The sequence below is a fragment of the Lepisma saccharinum genome, chromosome 22 (genome assembly GCF_977018435.1).
Source record: "Lepisma saccharinum chromosome 22, izLepSacc3.1, whole genome shotgun sequence".
NCBI classification, from domain to species: domain Eukaryota; kingdom Metazoa; phylum Arthropoda; class Insecta; order Zygentoma; family Lepismatidae; genus Lepisma; species Lepisma saccharinum.
In genome coordinates, this window is record NC_139250.1 from 29,386,713 (window position 1) to 29,409,652 (window position 22,940).

The following is a 22,940-nucleotide window of genomic DNA, read 5'->3' on the forward strand; positions in this document are numbered from 1 at the left end:
CTTTTGTTTAACAGGCTTTAGAATATTTTTAATGTGTGATATAAATCCACTTTATGCGTTTAATAGGCTAATCGGAAATGAACCTACAGTTTCAATTTGGATCCGAACCACTGTACTCGCGCTACGACGCCAGGGGTCTCGGGTTCGAATCCCGCCCTGGGTATGGATGTTTGTGAGTGTCCATTCATCAATTTCATCGTGTCATCACTCATCTCCATCTTCACAAATTAGCCAAAAGTGGCACAAAAGCGTAGTAAAATGAAGCAAATCAATCAATCAACCTACCGAACCACTATGCAACATTTCTCCAAAGGTTATGGGGTTTTTGTTTTCGTTTTTGTTGACTTTTCTCCAAATCGTTCAGTTTACCATAACAATGGAAGGAATTATGATAATAACATAAAACAATAACCATCTATTTCAGAGCCCTGCACTCCTATATTTGCAAGACAGTAATCTCTAGGATATAGAAGTTATTGCTCCCTGTGTTCACAGTACCATATATTGTTCACATAAAACATTGCGTACTTTTTTCAGTGCATATGCCAGCTTGTGTGGTAAGCATGCATAGAAATACTGAAGATTCATTTGTCGGAGTCAAGTGAAACATTGTCAAACACCAATGTCGAAGACGGAATTCGAGCCCGAAACTTGTACAGTGGGATCCATGAGTATTGCTCTGCAAATTGTCCATGACTATTTTGATTATTTTTTCTCTTACATCCTACGTGTTTTTAAGCAATGGATTTTTATGTATGCTGGTGCAGAAGTTGTCAACAGCTTGTTTTGAGTTTTCTTTTAATTCTTGAAGCTCTTATTGCGTCAAATAAAGTGCACGAACACGGTGATGGACAATTTGCACGGTAATACTCATGGATCCCACTGTACGTGCACCAAATATCAATATTATAGAATTCCAATATTAATATGTCCAAGAATATTTAACAAGAATATCTTTAGAAAAAAAACAACATATTTATGTATTTAGTTTGTGTTAAAATTACACCAAATAATTTTATATATTAGCCCAGTCTAGTTCGTTGCACTTTTTGACACTCGGTGTAGTGCAATTGTGTGTATTCCAGTGTCAGGGTGGTGTAAGGAAATGAAATTCAACCAAATAGATGGAAAGCGGTGTTCAAGTTCAGAAGATTCAAGAAATGCCTGTCTGTGCTTTAGACGGCATTTGATCAGGTAGCACTCACCGCGTGACCATACACCGCTCCGGAACGTAGTGCAAACGGTGCAGTTACCAAATACACTACTTGACTCCAAATCAACGAACCAGACGAGTCGGTGTTGCACCGTGCAACCAAATAGACGCTTCGGTGCAAGGAGTCAAGGGCCTCCCCGATGGCGCAGTGGTAGCGCCGTCGCTTTGTAATCAAGGGGTCCCGGGTTCGATACCCGGTGGAGGCACATAGTGGTTGGGAGCCCACTTTAAACTGTAGGTCCAGTCCCGATTAGCCTTACTGTGATATTGATACGAGCCCTTCGGCTGTGCGTATCCTACAATATTGTTATGTAAACACCCCGCCTTAAACATACACCCCATTGATCATACATTCAGAAACATTTATAAACAGAAACATTTGGAAAAGAATTACATACTATGTACATATATAAATGGCAATGTGATCCTCTTTTTACATTTGATATTGTTCATTAGCACTACATTCACAACACTGCACTACACTCTCCGCCTCAGCCACTGCTGTTCCCGTACCGTTCACTGACTCCTTGCAGCATTTTCCTGCACTCCCTCCAAACTGCATGTAAATAGGAGCCCAGGGCTTTGATGTTTGCATTCGTTATATCACTCCTCTCCTCCCTAAAATACAGCCTGGATGGTTTGCTCAATGCTGTCCCTTGCACTGTCCCCCCATTTGCGTTGTCTGAGGTGTGCCGACCAAACATACTCATGTAGGACGTGAGCCCTCGTCTCCTCTTCGCCGCATAACGTGCAGATGGCACGACCGTCCGGTCCCTTGAGTTTGTGTTGCCTCCACACCAACTGAAAAGAGAGTCCAAATGTGCAGCGAGCTAGACTGGGCTATTGTATCCAATAGTCAGTTTATGTAATGGGGTACTTTTGGATATTTCTTCCACGGAATGATACATGCAAGTAAGTGTCTATTATGTAAATGTCCTCATCGCACCTGAAACCATATTCTTTCCAGTATGGTACAACTATCAATATGTCCATTTACTATTTTCTATAGAAACTTTAGTTGACGTAGATTGTGAGATGGGATACTGAACGGCACCCCTTTTTCATGAGTACAATTTTTTTCACAAGTTTTATTTTTCGTGGTGTGCAATGGTGGTTGAGACTAAAAGTTCTTGACTTGTTAGCGTGAGATGCATAAGTGTTACCAAGCAAGTAACATAGGATGCAAGAGAAAAATTAATGAATATGACTAGGATTTTCATGACTTAGCAATTTTTTTTTTGGTAGGGGTGATGTGTTTCCTAAATATATAGAAATTCATATTATGAAGAAACTTAGTGAAATTAAGGTGCTTTTTAAGGGCATATTTAGGCATACTTGGCCATTTCTACGTGATATATTTTTCGGTCATATTCAATATATTTTCACTTTTTCAAGGAAATTTGGATTTCTTCCTGCTGCTTTGGAACAATCAGGAGTACCACTAGTCGACCAGATAGAAATTGTGAATAAATCTGTGAATAACTTACATGGTGTTGTGGTGAAGTGGGACAAGAAGTGTCAACAAAAATTAGGAAAGTTTTGGAGAAAAAGGGTATATCATACATTGTGCTCTATTAAAAAAATATATTGGGAGAAAAAAATTCTCTCTCTATTTCAGAACTTGAGCCGAATGACATTCATTACTTTAAATATCCTGCTTCTCTTGTGTCATCCGAAGTAGAAAGAGGCTTTTCTTCGTAGAAGGCTTTGCTGGCTGACAATAGGCAATCATTTTTATTTGAAAATGTACAGAAAGTATTAATTGTACATTGCAACTCAGGGCTCATAAAGTGAACCAAAAGTAGAATGTGAAACTATCTCAGCATGTTTGAAACAGTTAGTTGTAAGGGCATATTATTTATAGGTCATAAAAATCCTAGACCAATTAATGAATATGAACAGTATGTTGATCAATACTTAGGCATGCCACTACATGATCTTGTACCGTGCTACTCACACATTCCGTGGTTTGAACCAAGTACAGTGAGTGAAGCTGTCCCAACCTGGACGATCAGATCAACTCCATAGAGATTTTATCTTTCTTGTACATGCAAAGCACACACAGTGCTTTATAAGTATTTATGCTTTCCTGTATCTTTGTTCTCGAAATGACATCATAAACAGTACTTAAGTGGTACTTAGGAACAACAATGCCATTGGAATTTAATCGCTGGAATCTTAAGATATGTTAAGTTTCATGAAATAACCCGCCGCTGCTCTATGCAAATAAAAATCAAGTGTAAAATAGTGTCCAGTCCCAACCTAGTACTCAGGTAAGCTTGTTATGACTATTTGTCTTTGTCCGTATCAAGCCTCTTGACAAAATGTGATACGCATGTAAATTTTCATGGAATTAAACTTGTACGAGGATTTACTATTTGCTTTAGTATTATAAGCTAACCAGATTCCACTCCATTCGCCCCTTTGATACAGTGCTAAATCTTAGTATTTATGGACACCTGTTCTAGCTATGGAGGTGCTCGTTTTATTACCATGCTTGAATCTCTGACTGGTTTCATTTTATGATCCTGATCCACCCAACCTTATGCCCCTTTATGTTATTGGCAGGTAAAAGTCCTTCGTTCTGTTACAAATCATAGGAACAGACGAAATGTAATTTATAATTTAGTGCCTCCTTCCTTAGCGTTTCAACCACCTGGCATTCATCCCAGGCGGATGGATACTTTCCATTAATACCAGGTGGCAAGTACTGACCTAAGGGTGTGTAAGAAGTGTCTTCTTGCGTTGTGTCGAATTTTTTATTGTCTTCCACTTTTTCCCTATGGTCTCTTAAGTTTTAACACCCTCTGAAGGCCTCCGTATTCTTCGGTCGTTTCAGAAGCTGATATATGGATGGAATATGTAATTATTTCGTGGTGTGATGGAACTCAACTCTGGGTGAGAAAGTGTGCTCGATTTGCAACAAAGTCTTAACTAGTTGCCTGACCTGTTCTCAAGCTGCACGGGTGAAAATTGGGGATTTGTATACTTACTTTCTCTCTAGCATTCTTAAACCCGAAGATTTATGGCTGCAGCAACGCAAGCCTTCCATCTGTCCCTATCCTGGGCAAGATCAATTCAATCTTTTCCATCCTTACCGATTTCCTTTGGGTCCATCTCAACGTTATCCCGCCATCTTCGTCTTGCCTTCCTACATGTCTCTTACCTTCAGGTTTAACAAGAATCCTGTAAACTTTTCTTTCCTCTGTTATATTCCATAGCACAATAGTTTCCACAGGTTTCCTTGGAGTGGTGATGGTATAGCTTTTTTTTACATGACTTGTATAGCAAAGTGAGATTTTTTTCCTAATATATGTGGCTGTTATGCATTTGCAGCTTGGGAGCGAGTCATATCTCCCGAAGCATCCAATCAACAAGTGCGCCGATGACGTCATCTCAAGCCAGCACCAAGTGCTAACCCCCTTTCTCACGCTATGCACTGCTGGTAGGCTCGCTAACTAGACTTGCGTAGTCTGCTGGAGACGACATTGTTGTTTTGCAAATATTGCAGTAAATCTTTAGGCAAGGTTTAAAGAACTGCATTTAATGAGATAATCAGTGTTGAATTCAATCTAGAAATACGCTTAACATTTTTGATTGCCGATTATGTGCAATATTCGTGATTCTAAAGTAGTTAGGTGTACACAGCGACGTATGCTAATGAAGTAACTACGTTTACACTTGAACCGTAAGTTCTGTAAGGTAAACGCACGCCCATGAAAATAGGCGGCTGGGCAGAATTGCGCTGTTGCCACATATGGGAAAAGCAAAGCGAGAGCGGAACAAAAGTCGCTGGTTCCCGCGCACTGTGTGGCAACGTCAGCCGTGCTGCGTTGCCTAGTTCGAGCGTCAGACTGAGCTTTCGAGCAAATACTGTCTGTCTGTATCAGTGGATTACAAGGACCAACTCTACAACGAGATCTTTCGTTCTCTTAAACCTCCGAACACACGGGGTGGTTCTCCGACGTGGCAACAGCGCGAACTTCTTCCACCCGCCTAATTTCATGGCCGTGCTTTTAGTTAGATAACAGAACTGTATTTCAGTTCTATCGATAGTTTTTAGTGCATAGTTTTTTTTTTATTTCCATTCATTGTATATGAAAATGAGACAGATGCTCTTAGGACAACAGAATTCTGACTGTATTGCACATCAATGACTGTTCGGTGGACCGTCCACAGCTCAAAATTAACATTTGATTTGAGGAGGACATCGCACACATGCAGGAAAGAAAAAGATGATAAGACTGTCGTGTATTTGAACAAGAACTTCGTCTAAAACTTATTTCAGAAGTCGTATTGCGAAAAGCTATCCGTGGTCATCCTGATCAAACATCATCTCTGCAAGATTGTCAGTCTCTTGATGTGAAGGTCGATCCTGCCTTTCCAACTTCCATCATCCCTCCACCCCTCCTTTTTTTTTTAGTTTATTCGAACTTGTGACGCGATATTTCTCGAAACGATTCCATATTCCATCTTACCCCCTCTGCGTCCATCAAATTCTCCATATCCTTGGAAAGAGAGAGAGAGAGAGAGAGAATGTGGAATCGGGGGGTGGGGGTTGAATATAGTCGGAAGTGGGGGTGAAGGCAAGATAGTAACGAAACTCCATTTATTTCGCAATAATCATTCTCTTAGGGTGTGTCGCAAAGCAGAAAGGGGAGGTTTTAGGAGGCAGAGCTAAGTGGGTTGAACTGGAAACCTTTGGACCTCGGGCAATGGGCACAGCGTCCGGAGTCGCAAACAAAAATCCTTATAAACTTAGCTTAATAACCAATTTGGGATCGCCCTCCTGCCCCCTTCTTTCTTTTTCAGCTGAGCTTCGGGGCTTGTCCACATTCGCCCCCCCCCCACCCCCCTCTCTCTTGGTCTGTCTCCAGGGAAAGACATTGCAGGCCATCCTCAACGAATATTAGATCTTATATTTGACCAGTCCTCTGGAGGGTGAGTTTAGTTGGCCTGAACAAAGTTTTGAAGGAACATATGAAGGTCTCATATATCCACTGCTTCGTGGGTTTTGCTTTTTGTAAAAGGGCCTTGGATGTGAGGAGGATGAATGTCTCGGTGATCAAGTGAGTTGGAACATATGGGACGTGCAGAGGAGGTTGTTGATACCCAATTCTTGTTACTACTAATGTACTTGACCACTTCTCTCTCATTGTCTACGTAATGATCTCGTGATAACCTTTTCTCAATTCACTGGAAAAAATAAGTTAGCCCTAGATTACCCGTGCCGTACGAGAAATTTACTTACCTGAGGGCGCTCAGAGGCTCAAACTTTTTTATCACTAAAATTCAAGATACAATTTTGTTTTTGAAACACTGCTTCCTTTGTTTGTATAGAGTTATATAATACGTAACCATAATAATTACAAAAATTGCCGTCCCCGTGGCGGAGTGGTTAGTACATCGCGCTAAGACGCCAGGTGCCCCGGGTTCGAATATTTGCCTGGGCATGAATGTTTGCGAGTGTCCATTCATCAATTTCATCACTCATCCCCATCTTCGCAAATTAGCCAAAAGTGGCACAAAAAGCTAAGTAAAATAAAGCAAATCAATTACAAATATGACCATAATTAACACTCTAGCGGTCGCGCGCAAAAAATATTTGATAGCGCGGACCACTGTCATGATTCACCTAAATATGAGACATATTACAAGCCAACAGTGGATTTTTTTTTAAAAAAAAATAATAAATACTGAACGAAAAGAGTTCCTGGACTGTTCCAGGAAGGTACACTGGAAGTAAAGGTCAACCGTGTTTCCAACTGCAGTAGGATGCTAATACGAGTGGGTCACTATTGTGATCCGCCCAACCAGTGCAGTGTACAAAATAAGAACCAATTATTGCATGAGGCACGTATATTTTATCGTTTACTAAAGCACATAGAAATCTATTAATGTTGCGTCAATGGTTTTTTGGTTTATACGATTCGTATTAGTGAATTCATGTAATAATTATAACAATTACAAAAATTACCAGCATTACCAACCAATATTAAACTGTTACGAGCATGAGTGGCATGACACGTTTAGCGTGTTAAGAATCGTATGCTAGCTTGTGTATATAAACCGCCGCTAAGAGAAACAAAAAGCTAGAAATATATATTAAAGACAGACCTGCCATTGATCTGGCAAGAGTCTATAGTAATGACAGGCACGTATCTAGAAATACATTTCGGTGAGGGTCCGACAAAGTGTCTCATTATTATTATGATTATTATTAATGCAATTAGAATTATATTAAATTAAATTAAATTTAAATATGTAAATTAATTAAAATTGTATTATTATTATTATATGAATAGGTAAAAAACATGGTAAAAGAATAGATGTATAACAGCATGTGTTCATTATCTAGCTTATATAAATACAACTGCCCTGGCAAGGAAATGAATGTCAAATAGATAAAGAATTGAGTATTTATTGAATAACAAAAACGGAGTTAGGTCCAATTGTAATAGGAGAAAATAATTTTATGGAGATCACTATTAATTGCCTATTACAATTCACGAAAAGTAAAGTTCCTGATTAATATTTCATGCATATTGTCATAAGTAGTAGCGTGCATAAATCTTTGGAAACTGTCCTTCAAAGCCGTATGAGCTAAATTCATTTCCTTCTAATAAGTTCAACTGAAATGTATAACCATCGATTACATAACAAATGCTAAACAATTATATTTTGATTCATTTGCTTTATTTTACTTCGCTTGTTGTGCCACTTTTGGCTAATTTGCGATGGGGATGAGTGATGATATCATGATATGATAATTATATTTTGATTATTTAATTTTAGTACTTGGTAAGTCTTTCGGGGGGGGGGGGGGTCCGGACCCCCCTAAATACGTCCTTGAGTAATGACCATAATATATGTATGTGTACACCTCAAACAAATGCCCTATTTATAAACAATACATTCCCAACGCAAAGACTTGCAAGAAGATGCCGATGATACTGGGGTAGAATGTTGGTAAAGCACAAACCGTCTCAGTGGAAAAACCGTGAATAGAGTTATATCATGGAGACTAGGTTTGGATAAAGAAATTCGGCGTTCATCTCCTCTTCCCCCCTTCTCAAAGATACTCATGTAACAGGGAAGGGTAAATAAAAGCGCTTGAATGTTCCCTTGAGATGGCTCTGAAGTTTGCGTCGGTTTTGTTAGGTTTCTTCGCGTCGAAGGGGACGAATCCTCCAGGTGCTGGATGTCCTTCATCGTCAGTGCAAATATTAAGCATCGCAGTGCTTTAATTGTTGCGAGACTAAATGTTAAATTTTGCAGAAACCGTGAGAAAGGAACGTCGGGAAGGTAGTCTGTGGAGAGGAGGGTCCTTTGTCTGCAGCCTTGGTGCCTTCACAACCGGTTAATGAGCTACGAAGAGATCCGTTTTTGTGAAAGATTCCTGCTCCAACACTTGATAAAAGGAACGAAACGGGGCCACCAGTAGGTGCGGAGGACAGCTGGACTTTGCCAGTGTAAACAGACGGGAACTTTTCATTAGGGTCGTCTTTCATTCAGAAACAATGATGGACGCAGGGGGTGGAAGGTTGTAAGGGCCTTCTTGTGGTCGGAATGCCTCCCTTGCGATGACCATGCACGTGTGGTGGGAAAGACAAAAGGGACCAAGAATGCAAAGCTTCCTCCGACTCGCCGGGGCTCACCTGATGAGATATTTTGCCGAAAGAAGTTTGCCATCTTGGAAAGAACAGATGCAGCCGTTGTTAGATGAGATCAGATCGCGTGCTTTTGCAGGAACAGTCGCGGACAGACGAACGCATCACCTAAAATTGGAAGGGCACGGTTCTGGAGACAAAAATACGGCCCGTTTCTATGTGTGTACTGTTTTGAGGTGTTGGCAACCAAGGGCGTATTTAGGGGGCGTCAAGGGGGTCCGAACCCCCACCGAAAGACTTGCCAGTCCACCGAATTTATTGGAAGGCAAGGATTATATTGGGATCATACAGCAAAGATTTATGAACACTATTACTTTTTGATAAAATGCATAAAATGTTAATCAGGAACTTTACTTTTCGTCAAGTGGATCTAACATTGCCTTTTGTTATTCAATAATTATTCAAGTCTTTATCTATTTGACATTAATTTCCTTGCCAGGGAAGCTGTTTTCACACAAATGTTAGCGATCTTCACTACACGTAATGAATACATGCTGATATACTTTCTCTATTTTTATACCATCTCTTTTACCTATTCGTGTAATAACAACAATACAGTATTAATCAATATACATATTTAATTAATATTAATTTAATTTTTATGTATTTTAATTTAAACACTATTTAATATTATTTCTGAGACATTTCTAGATACGTGCCTGTTGGCAACGCTGGCTGTAGCATTCTTGCACGCATCAACATGGGCGTCGGGACGAGTGGTGGGTGGGTCGAACCTGTCCCCCCCCTCCCCTCTGGAAATTGATATAATTTTATTCCAAGAAGCAGAAAGCTTGTTGTTTTGATTGTCAATAACAGAAGTTAAGTTAGTTTGTATTCGAACGGAATAGCCGAAGTAAAAACTAGCTTAGATGGAAAAAAAACTCAGTTTAAAATACAGGAAACAGGTTATGTTTTAATATTCTACCACTTAATGCTAATATAAAGAATAAATGGTTCCACACTTTTCAAAATTCCCAAAAATTAGAGTTTTATGTCAGGCGTCAAACTTAACCTTTATGACTAATATTTCCTCTTAACTTTTAATATTTTTCTTGTAAAAGTTATGTAAAAGTTAATAACAAAACAGAAGAACTATAAATTTTAGTACACTAACTGTGTGAAATGTAAAGAAGATAATGACAAAGAGTTGTGCTAGCTATTAAATCAAGCCTCACTAACGATATAATAATAATAATAGTGGTGGTGGTAAATAATTTCAAATTTTGTTTCTTTTTATTAGTTTACAGTAGTTATTGTTGCATAATAATAAACATATTCGGAGACACCCAAATGCCAACCTCAGTTCCACGAAGTATATCCTGGACTGCATTTTGCTGACTAACGAGGCTCTGGCGTTTGGACCCATGCCCAGTATAATCCTCTATGGGACTTTGTTGTGTGTTGGCCCTGTGTGTTTGCGATTGTCCCTTCATCTTTTTTCATCTCATCAACATTCATACTCGGAAAAGCTAAGTAAAATAAACTCACTCAATCAATAATAATTCTTATCTACTCAAGTTTTATAAGTTGCCTGCCCCCTCCACCCCCCCTTACAAACGTTTCTGGCGACGCCCACGAGTCCTGGAGACAGAAATACATTACGTTTACATGTGTGTACTATTTAGAGGCGTTGGCAACGCTGGCTGCACACATCAGGGATATATTCTAGCATTATGTTTGGCATGACATAGTACTGATGTATTTTATGATTCGCGTCTCTTTTTTATGTCCTTGGGGCATTTAGTATTTAAATTACAATGGCCGCGTTATATATTTCTCACAACGTCGTCGTAGCCCGTCAATACATCGTGAAGAATATAGGTTTGGCAGTTTCTCTTGGTGATTATACCCGACGCCTTTTCTTATCTGCTCTCTTTAATTACTACAACTTTGTTGACCTTTGTCGTTGGCTAAAATATATTTCTCTCAAGATACTCCTCTTGAATTCATACGGGCTGCATTGAGAGTCGACACATTCTTCTTCCAGAAGCAGAACTCTTTTCTTGGTGCCTGTAATAGTCTGGCTGTTTCGGTGACCCGTAGGGGGTTTCTATTTATGTGACTTTTATGAATTTTTACTTGGATAGAGTTCCTGAAATTACGGTCTGGCTGGCCGTTGGCGTCAATGGTGTTGGAGCGGACTCATCTTAACTCAAAAGCACCAATGGGTCTGGTATGGTATGCCAGTGGTTGTGGTAGGTCTCGAGACAGGATTTCTTCAGCATCTTTCAGTCAACAATGCATATTTAGGGACGTGAAGTTCTCCTTTTAACAATAACACCGAAAAGTTGAGGAAAACAAAATAAAGTGTTTAAAATGTATTTGGGTAAGTAAAGGATGCAAGGTTTCGGTGTTTCTGAATCACGAAATACCGTGAATTATGCCATTCTTTAGAATAACACCGAATTTTACACCTTAACGCGAAAAACGCCGCGAAATATGCAGTATAAACTGGGTAACCTTCTTCTGTTCCAAAAGAACTCCTAAAGAACTATTGGATCTATCATTTCTAGTCTAGCTGTTGATAGTTCGATTCAAAAGAGATTATCGCACCTCATTTATTGCAGTTTGGCGCAGACATGATTGACAGTATTTAACCTCGTCCTGAAATATTATTTGCTCCGTGCGGGGCTCTTCTGAGAAGGGTCCCCCCACAAACGGTATTTTGAGGTCGGAGAGGGATTTTTTGGCATTGTTAGGGAAATGTGGGTGTATGATTGTGTTCAAAGATTTGGGTGATGTCATTCAATAAACATTTCACTTTTTGTGGCTCATGAGATGAAATAGTTTTCCAAATGGAAGAAATTTGGTCATATCTCTCAAAGGTAAGCCATAATCTTTTTCCCATTAAAACTAAAATGTGTCCCAATTTTCCAGAACTGTCACAATGTGAAAGTCTTATGCATAGAAGAAACAGTAAAAGTGCATATCAAAATAACACCGATTTAAAATTAATAACGCCAAATTTTGCCCTCAACCGCGAAACATAACACTGAATTGCAGTGAAAAATAACATCGAAATTTAAGGAAAAATAAAACAAAAACTTCACATCTCTATATGCATTCAACGCTATACAGGTACTGAATTTGTGATAAAAACACTGTAAAAGTTGTATTACAGTGAGCACACTGCAAATTGTAACTATTCCCTGTACCCATGTAATGTAAATTTAAGGTGAAAAATTGTTACTCCAAAATAATGGTGGTAGCAAAGTGTGTGTGTGTGTGTGTGTGTGTGAATATATATATATATATATGTGTGTGTGTGTGTGTATAGTGGCTTCCTTGATGGCATAGTGGTAAAAAGTCCCGGATTCGATACCCGGTGGAGTCACATAGTTCGGAATCTGATCTCACTTTAAACAGTATTTCCAGTTCCGATTAGCCTTACTGTGTATAAAGTGGACTCTGTGGAGAAGGAGTTATCACAGTGCTCCCCCCAAAAAAATTCCTCAAGAAGTATATGCATTATACGTAAAAAAAAATATTGTTGTCAATCCTGCCATCCCCCTTTAAATATTTACATGAAGTTGCCACCTTGATGAAACTTCAGTCGGGAAAGAAAAAACCTCATTCTACGTACTGTTTTACTGTATTGATGGGTACGAAACGGGCGTATAGAGTGTGCCCGGCCGGACCCACCGAAAATCCTCTTAGTGTAATTTTAAGCATATTATATTTTAATTACGTGAAATACCCCTCTCAGTGGTTGCTTGGAACTTTCATAGGCTTGGAAATTCTTAATTTTTTTTAAGAGTATAATATTGTTTAATAACGTCGATTAGCTTCCTCTACACTAAATTTCTAGGTGAAAGTATAAAGGGCATGGACGTCCGGAAGAGGTGGGGGGGCAAGGAGCCCCCCCCCCCATGGAAAATGAATGCCAACCTTAAAAGTACATATTTCACACACATAATTTGATTTCAGTCACAGTAATTTACATTAATTATTATAACGGGGATGCAGGAATGTGATAATTTCAAACTCAAGTGGCGTGTTTTTTTTTAGGGCAACACTATAATAAGGGCAATATGCCTCGTTTACCCCCCTGAAATAATACCTTGTTTGCTCCTCGCTGTACAAAATCTGCAGACGTTCATGATTAGCGCGGGGGGGGGGGCAATTGCCCTCTATTGCCCCCCCCGTGCGCACGCCCCAGCTTGGACATGGGTGTTCGTTGTGAGTGTCCATCAGTTTCATCTTATCATCACCAATCCTCATCTTCGCGATTAGCCAAAAGTGGAAGAAAAGCGAAGTTCAATCAGTCGCTCGTAGCTAGGAAATATTTATAACAAAATGAAGAAACGATGCATACCCATACATAAAAGATTTGTGAGTAAAGTTCGTTTCAATGGTGCGACAAAATGTCTCACAATCTGGCAGAAAAGCTTTACTGCTCTTCTAATCGGACTCAGTGCATTTTTGGCATCAGTCATACAAGCTTTGGGAATAGTCCACCTTGGATATCTCTGCTGTACAGCATGGGATTGTCGTCACAGTTGCGCGGATGTCTGGAATGCTTGAGAATCTTTCACCCTTGAGCGACAACTTCAGGTTTGGGAACAAAATTAATCGGCCGAAGCCAAATCGACTGAATAAGGGCGATGGTCCAACATGGCAACAATTGCAACTGTATGAGATGGAGCATTATCGTGAAGGAGAAACCAGTGACTCTGTACAAAGTGTGGTCGCACTCTTGGAATGCACTTAACAGGCATTGCAATACCATGCATGTCAGTCATGTGTGTCTATTATGCCATTTATTGTGTTCTATCTGACTTAAATGGCCAAATTGTGTGTATGAGAGTGAGGGTTAAAGATAAACAGTGAAAACAATAGTGTAACAATCCGATAGAGTGTACAGAATTGATATTGTCGTGTGTATAAACAGCACTCTTAGAATCGCACTGAACCAAATTTTAGAACATCAACTTCACATGTAAATGTAATGATGTGAAAAAGTAAATGGTAAATAAGTATTGAGTTGGGGGAAGGGAAGCAGATAGCAGGGATGAGTTTCTATGTAATGGTGAATACCTGAAATGTATGAACTAATGGTTAACAAATATTTTTTTTCTAAAATGTCCTCCTTATAGTGCAAAAATACATAATCATATCAAGTATATCAAACTGCAGTATATTGTGTCCACAACAAATGTTCTTGCTTTTCCTATTTTTTTTTTGTTTGTTTCAGAAACCTACGTTCAGTGCAGTACTACAAAAATATTATTTTTTCCAGAGAAAGCAGTAATATTTCCATGACTTTCCCAGGAAAAGTAAATTGCTGACTTTACCAGGTTTTCCAGACTGGTAGACCCTGTTATAAGTAGACCTCGGATTTTTAGTTTCTAAAAAGTGTGCTTTTAGGTTCTTAAAATAGGCACTTAAAATCCTAAAATAGGTTCTAAAAATCCTAAAATAGGTCCTAAAAATATCTTAAGTTAGGCTCGAAAAATCCTGAAGTAGGTTCAAAAAAATTTAAAATAGTTCAAGATTCCTGGAAAATGCTGATTAGGTATACTCACCGGCAATGAAAATTGGACACCTATATCCTGAAATACATACTTTCTTGCATAACGTTATGTGTGTTGCCTAACCCTACGGCGATGGCAGGACTTACCATTGGAAATTTGCTATTAAAATCCACCGTTCGCCGTATAGTTAAGCAACAATCTTTTTTCATGTTATCCACAGTCAAACTCCACAATTTTGTGTGTGAGGATCATCTTGTATGCTGAAAATAATCTTTCAACAAAAACATAGTCAGTGGTGCAAACTTCAATGCTCAAATGTTAGTTTGCAAAGGCGTGAATGCCACAAAGCACGAAGTGCCGCGAAAGTGAGCAAGACTACACAGATCAGACCACTTTGGATTGTAAGGTAAACTGCCATAATATCGGATACCATCATTTCTCGGCTCGTGGGTGCTGCCATGTGCAACAATCCGCTGAACTACGTTCGTCGATTGCCGCCAATACCTCATTGTGAGTGGGAACGCTGTTGAGCACACTGGGCGTGCACGATCGACGAAAACAGAAATTTTCAGTTTGAGTTTTTCGAAGCATTTCATGATCAAAGGTTTTCACATTGAAGTAAGGAGAAACTATAGCTTACTTATATTTCATAGAAAGATAGAATATTAGAGTATGTTGATATCTTAGTCCTATTCGGGTAAATGTCTTCGTTTGATATGAAGGTTATATTTCCCACGAGGTCGCGTTCGGCCTAATATCGGATATGGAGGCCTGCCAAATATCGGATATCAAATTGGTCAAATTGACATTCTTCAATCCTAAATTCGGACGGCTATTTTCGATTCCTCAAATTTGCATTGTTTTTTTCATTTTGTACTGTACAACAAATAGTTTAACAATAAGGGAGATAAACACATCACAAGGCAAAAGGTAAGGTACCAATAGTTCATATTACCAAAAATTATGCATTTCTGTTAAATTTTAGTGGGTTAATTATGGTGATTTCAAAAAGTATCCGATATTATGTCGATTTACCCTACAGGTAACAGTGGCACCACACATTTTGCTTTGTTTAGAGCTTTGAAAAATCACCATAGACTTGGAGGAAGGGAAATCGACGGAGAGTACGTTTCAAACACGTTCGTCATTGAATTTTTCGTGATGAAACAAAGCAAATGCCTCTGTGTGACATAAAAATCCTGTAAAACCTTTAAAAATATATAAACACCTAAAAAAAGGCTTGATTTAGACGCATAAACCCGAAGGCAAAATAAGTTTTTTTAGGCACTATAAAACTTCATCAGTTGTTGCGTTTTTTAACGAAACGCTGACATAACTTATTTTTTCTTACATACCTGTAAAGGGAAAAATAGGTTAAAATCCTAGAATCCGAGGTGTAGTTATAAGTCATATCACGGCCATCATTTAAATAAGTAACCAATATGGTTGTTAAATTGCCCATTACAACCTCAAAGTATGTAATAAATATAGGAGATATGTTTAGCGGGGAAATAAGCCGCGCGCTGGCGTACCAATAGCCACGCCTTGCAAATCTGGGAACACGAGGCGAAGCGACAATAGGTTTTACGGATTGTCTGGTAATCTCAAAAGTTGGCCTTGTCTCGATGGGACCTCCAAGGCACCGTTCATTATAAATTCATAAGTTGCCGTTCGGAATTCTGCATTCTGGGATCCGATCACTTAAAAATAAGCACGATACGAGAAGGGGTGAACAAAGAGTTCGAGGACCTCGCGGTGGGATCGATTGAAAAGATGTCAACTCGATGCCCAGTAGACCGAGTTACGCATCTCCGCAGAGCGCCGTTCAAAGGCCGAGCGTGGCACGGGGGACAGATGGTCTCGCCGGACTTGAGGCATATGCGTAGGTAGAACTGGGTACAATTATCAAAGGGCTTTTCACCTTAACCGCTCGGTCTGGAAGACGTTAATCCACTCTATCCGTCTCTATGTCCGTTCGAATTGTATTTCAAAGTTGCCTGCAAATGAAAAACCAAGGTCCTAGACTATGTTGATGAGCTCCCTTCCTCGTGTATAACCCATAAAATATCCAGCAAGCGTTATTGCTCTGAATTAATGATGGCCGAAGAAAACGCCTGGGGAACCTCCCCCGTTCTGAACACGGCAATGAGAATCTAACACGTATGGTATTGAGGGTTCAGAAGTAAATGACCTTTTTTTCAGTTGTAGTTGAGTAATTGCAATTATAGTGATGGATTTTATCAAGGCGGTGTGTTGTGAAATTGAGGCGAGAACGGGACGAGACCGAAAACGTGACAGGCCTGTGTTAAATCGAGACTAGTGTTGCTCACGAGACGAGACATTTCCTGTTTCATTTTGTTTTCGAGACGGAACAAACTAATATGTTCGAGACGAGACGGCATTTTCACGAGACGAGATGCCATTATCACGAGACGAGATGAGACAGACCTAAGTCCCGTCTCGTGGACAATACTAAAGGTGCTCACGAGAAGAAACATTTCTCGTCTTATCACGTGTCTCGTCTCGTTTTCGAGACACGACACGAGACACGATGGCATTTTCACGAGACATACCAAAGTATCGCCCCGTGGACAATACTAGTGTTTCTCAGGAGACGAGACATTTCTCGTCTTATCTTGTGCCACGTCTCATTTTCGAGACAACACGAGACGGGAGAAATGAATATCTTTTAGACGAGACAGACTAAAGTCCCGCCTCGTCGGCAATACTAGTGTTTCTCACGAGACGATACATTTCTCGTTTTATCTCTTTTATCTCGTGTCTCGTCTGGTTTTCAAGGCAAGACACGAGACGAGGCAAATGAATATTTTCGAGACGGGACAGCATTTTCACGAGAAAGACTTAAAGACCCGTCGTGAGCAATACTAGTGTTTCTCACGAGACGAGACATTTCACGTCTTATCTCGGGCCACGTCTCGTTTTCGAGATGAGACAGACTAAAGTCCCGTCTCGTGGGCAATACTAGTATTACTCACGAGACGAAACGAGACAGCATTTTCACAAGACACACCAAAGTCTGGCCAACGAAAACTTTGATTGGCTTGATTTAGTTTACCTCGCGCTTCTGGCACTTTTGGCTGCGAACATGAGGATGAATGGTGATAACTTGAAGAGACAATCACAAGCACATATGAACAGCACACAACAGAAATCCCATAGAGGATTATACTGGCCATGGATCCGGACGCCAGAGCCTCGTTAGTCTGCAAAATGCAGTCCAGATGCACTACGTGTAAGCGAGGTTGTCATTTGGGTGTCATCAGACAGGGTCACCCCCTACATCCCACCCAACGACAGGCTTTGGCGCTCAGAGAACTGTTTTGATTTTTCTGAATAACCTTGAAAGTGTCGGTAAGAATTAAAAATAAAAGTCGTCCTCGATAGACACATGTAATATGAAACTACCTTTCTGGATCTTCTGACGCACATATGCATTTCATTTGTGTCTGTGCGCCAATTCTTAATTCCGCCAACGTACGCGCTGTGCCTTTTAATAGACTCATTAGCAGCATATGTAAGAGTAATCAATTCTCCTTGTAAGTGTCTCGTTAAGAAAGTTGTATTTTGTACGTATGGAGTTTTTTTCGGGCCAAGTTCCATAATTATTACCCGCGGTTAATAGCAACCAGTCACAGGCAGTTCTGGTTCTTTTTGTCCCGTCTCCTGCTGCTCTTTTAAACTCCTTAATTAATCGTGTCCATCCGTAACAGTCAGCTCAGTGTGTATGCTAAGGCGATGCTGCAAAATTCTTGGTAAATTGAATTCGCTGAGGCAGTGTTGTACTAAGTCTACATCTACATGTGTTGCCTGCTACGCGTACATTGCACAAGGTTGCTGGAAAACAGAGAAAAATCACGAAAATATCAGGGAATTTTGCAGAGCATATGGAATTTACGCGCATATTGGAGTCTTCAAGATAAAATGTTGGTAAATAAACAAGTGTTCATTTCCACTTCTGGATTCGCCGATTCGGTTCTTGTGATTCTTCCAACCAAAGGGATTCAGTTTAGAAACTTTCTTCTCTCATTCTTATGATTAGTGTTGCCCACGGGACGAGACGGGACAGGCTTTTAAAAATTCGAGAGGAGACGAGATTGACCATGTGTCATGAGACAAACGAATATTTTCGAGACGAGACAGCATTTCCACGAGACGAGACAGGCCAAAGTCTCGTCTCGTGGGCAACACTACTTATGATTCTCAGTCTCGTACAAAATTATGGTTCCTTCAAATTTCGGTTCTACATAGACTCGTAGAAAGCTAATTTGTGACATTCACATTCACATTTAAAATTAGTTACATTTTAACTATAGTTAGAATTCATTATTTTCCTGTCTAATACAAGATTGGGATAAATAAATACACGGGCAACGCCGGGGAATCAGCTAGTTGTGTGTAAAGAAGAAGTAATTCTCAACGCTTTTATTTTTTTAAAATATTCTTAAATTCAGTATTATATAATCAAACATCCTGTTTTGTTACTGGTGTTACGCATGATGTACAAATTCAAGTTTAATACAAAAGTGAAACAATAGACAATTTGTATGTATTGAAGGTGTTAAACTAAAAGAAAAAGGGTTAATATACCCCCCCCCCCCCCATCTTAGCACTTTTCATGAATTTGCATAACATTAGCCCCCGTCTATTTCGCTTCTCTTTTTGACACTAGGTGTAGTGCAGGTGTATCCCGGTGCCAGGCTGGTGCAAGGAAATGACGTTCAACCAAGGAGACGGTGTTCAAGTTCAGAAGATTCAAGAAATGCCTGTCTGCTGCTTTAAACGCTTATTTGATTAGTTCGCACGCACCACGTGATTATACATTACACCGCTCCGGAACGTAATGCAAACAGTGCAGACAATAAATACACTACGTGACACCAAATCAACGAAGCAGACGAGTCGGTGTTGCACCGTGTAACCAACAAGACGAGGCTTGTAACAAGTTTGAGAGGAATTATCTACATTGGATTTACTTGCGTGTACACCCTTCTAGTTTCTTCTATTTGTATGTATTGTTATAATTTTTGTAATGTGTACTTTAAAATATTTTGTGCTTCATTGGAGAAATGATAAATATATGACACACATGAAATCGCCATCTGCCCGACACCCAATTTCCAGGACAAGACTGCCACGTGCGCGTCCAAGCGAAAGATTCGTGGGTCAGTTGTCCCATCTGCACACGAGAGGCGTTACGTGTAGTGGAGTGTTTAAATGGTTATAGGCGGGAGATTGGTCGGCTTTCCCGGGCCCCGCTTTTTAGGATTATTTGCGGGAGTTGGATCTTATCCGGCTACGAATCTCGGAGCCCTGTCCACCTGGTCCCGTAGCATTGAATTAGCCCCCTCTTCTGCACGCCCAATTGAAATGCCGTAGCCCTGTGTCCCCCGAGCTCCCCATCCCAACACATTGGCAGGCAACGACACTGATCGCCTTCTTCGTTCCTGTTTCTCCCTTTCCAAGCAACGCCGTTACAGAACTCTAACGCCGTTAATTTTGCATGAGAAACACGAGACCCTGAGCAAACTAAATATTCGCGAGACCTTTATACAGGGTGTCCCACGAACGGCGCAACTGGGAATTAAGAGTGGCGTTACTTTACAACCGAAACCTGTACATACATAAGTCATACACCAAATGTTAGCCCTGTCCAAGTAGATATTTTTAAACATAGAAACAACAAACGGGGTGCAGTGTTGTTCATGCAGTGTTGCCAAATGTAAGTGAAAGTGTAAATTTATTTTTCCACAAAGCATGGAAAATTGCATGTCAAACATTCGTACGGAAATTTGGACGTCAATTTCCACCTTGGGTAGGTGGACTATTTGGCAACACTGTTGATGTTTGAAGGCAACAAAAGGTGTGTTTAGTGATGGTCTATGACATGGAAATACTGGAAACAGGAAAAAAGGAAAATGAAAATTATGGTGAAAAAAGTGTTACGTACCTCATAATTTTTTTAAAACACCCATTTGGACCGGTACGCCTTTACGAGGCATTTCAGGATTGGCTATACGCGAAAACGATCGGTTTTCTTCTCTGAATTATAGATGGCGAAATAGTACACCTACCCAAGGTGGAAATTGACGTCCAAATTTCCGTACGAATGTTTGACATGCAATTTTCCATGCTTTGTGGAAAAATAAATTTACACTTTCACTTACATTTGGCAACACTGCATGAACAACACTGCACCCCGTTTGTTGTTTCTATGTTTAAAAATATCTACTTGGACAGGGCTAACATTTGGTGTATGACTTATGTATGTACAGGTTTCGGTTACAAAGTAACGCCACTCTTAATTCCCAGTTGCGCCGTTCGTGGGACACCCTGTACTACTTCAACAACGGTTCGGTGCTAGTAGATACTGTATCATGAAAACAAGTAATTTTCCCTTTCAAACATTCTGCGCTATAAGCGCTTAAAATCTAACCTGTATGTATGCGACCCAACAAAGCAAACGATCGCTCTGACGTAACTTCCAGGGACGCTTGGCAGGGTTGCCACTAGCGCCCCTTGTTCTTTGATTGATTTTGTTTATTTGACTTCGCTTTTCTGCCACTTTGGCTAATTGCGAATATGAGGATGAGGTGATGATATAGTGAAATTGATGAAGAACACCCACAAAGAACACCCATGCCCAGGTTGGGATTCGAACCCGGAACCCTTGGGCGTCCCTTGTTGAGAGATACGACTTGTAAACAAGAACTTGGACGTGTTAACTGAGCAAAATACAAAAGATACTTGCGAAGTTGTACGAAGTATTTACACACTGACCAAGACAGACAACTTCCAACATGTGCAGACCGAAATGCAAGTGTGTTCATTCTAATATACCTCCATCGCGTTTCGAGTATCATGCATGCAATGTTTATAAGAATGTTAACTTTCAAGGTAATGTTTATATGGAAAAGTTACTTGTTTTCACTATATCTACCAGCACCCAACCGTTGTTGAAGTTGTCTTGCGACACCCTGTATATACTAGAGAGAATCGCATGAAAATCTTTTTTTTTTTTTTGCACAAGTTCGCTGCATTTTAGCACAGACTCATTGCTGATCTACAGATAGTTTCAAGTCTGAATTAGTTCCTTACACCTCAAGAAGGATAACCATTGGAATGTACGAGGGGAGGCTGATAAGCATTGAGCTAGGAAGCTGTAACTGCCACACTATTCTACATATTCCCCCAGTAAGTCAATGCACTTTCGACATCTGTCATGCAGCTTCTTAAGTTTCTGCAAATAAAATTCTTCCGACTGCTGGTGTAACCACGCATTGCAGCATTAGTTGCCTCCTGAACACTCCAAATCGTTGTCCTTTAGGTGTTTTTTCAGATGGGGAACAGATGATAGTCAGATGGAGCCAGGTCAAGCGAATAGAATGGATGGGGCAACACTTGAAAGCCTAAGGAGGTCAGTGTCGCCATTGTTTCACCTGCAGTGTGTGGTGATGCATTGTCATGCAACAGTTATGCAACTTCTCTGGAGGTACTGCCATTTTTACTTTAGACCTGAAAAACAAAGGGAAGTTAAAATCACAGAAAGTCGATTTTTGCACCATTACGTATATAAGAATTGACCAGTACACCCTGCAAATTTCAGCCTCCTAACTCAATTTTTTCTGGGTAAAGCTCAATACTTATCAGCCTCCCCTCGTACGTGCAGTCAACTTGTGTTTGAGCCACTGCGAAGATCTCTCCACCCAACTGACTGCGAAATGAGGCCATTGTCGAACTTCCTCCTCCATTCGTAAACTAGGTGGTGTGGTAAGTTAGTGGTTAGTTTCGGCCTTGGATCCTGTTATAGAATTGCGACGTCTGAAAACTTTTTGCAGGTATGTTTTAACTCAGCGTTTTCTGAATTCTCATCTGCTTTGTATGGGTTATGATATTAGCGATACATAAAACAATTGTGGGCTTTTATAATGTCATGATTTTTTGTGAAATACGTACCACAGAGAGCGAAAATAAATTGAAGAAGAAAAATAGCGTGATGGTCTAAATATCTGCTGTGACATGAGGTCTAATGTTGAGATCACATTTTCAATAAATATTTGGATGTTTTTCTTAATTTCGATTTTTCCCATTCCGCGTGATTTTCAAAACAACAGGTTATTTATAAATATGAATTTTATAATGTTTTAGCGATAAATGGCTGTTTTTTAAATTTGAATTGCTTTTTGTGATATTGCCACTAGTAGCCCATATTTAGATCACAATTTTACCATTTTCTGGAAATTGCTTTTTTTTAAAAAAAATGGAAACCTTCTGTACTTTAGCATGCTACTACATTTAAGTATATATTTCATAGATATGCATTTTAAAGGCAGGTGCTGGATATATTATTTTTTTTAGTCCGAAAATGACAAGATATAAAGGGGGGCCATATTTAGACCTTTTCGTCTATCAGCGTTTTTCAAACCTATTTTTAAAGGGAGAAAAGTGCGTCTAATACGCCGACAAAATGTTAACTCTTGTAGACAAGAATGTAGAATATCTGAGATTGATAATCGTGTGTTTCCGTCATTTGCTTCGTTCCTCTTTGAGCGGATGCAAAAAAAA

General features: G+C 39.8%; 1 protein-coding gene across 2 annotated transcripts in view; it reads left to right on the forward strand.

Moving 5' to 3' along the window:
* The window catches only part of LOC146004666 (protein-L-histidine N-pros-methyltransferase), a 298,307-nt gene that overhangs the window by 144,110 nt on the left and 131,257 nt on the right, over positions 1–22,940 (forward strand). The gene's annotated exons all lie outside the window — the stretch shown is intronic.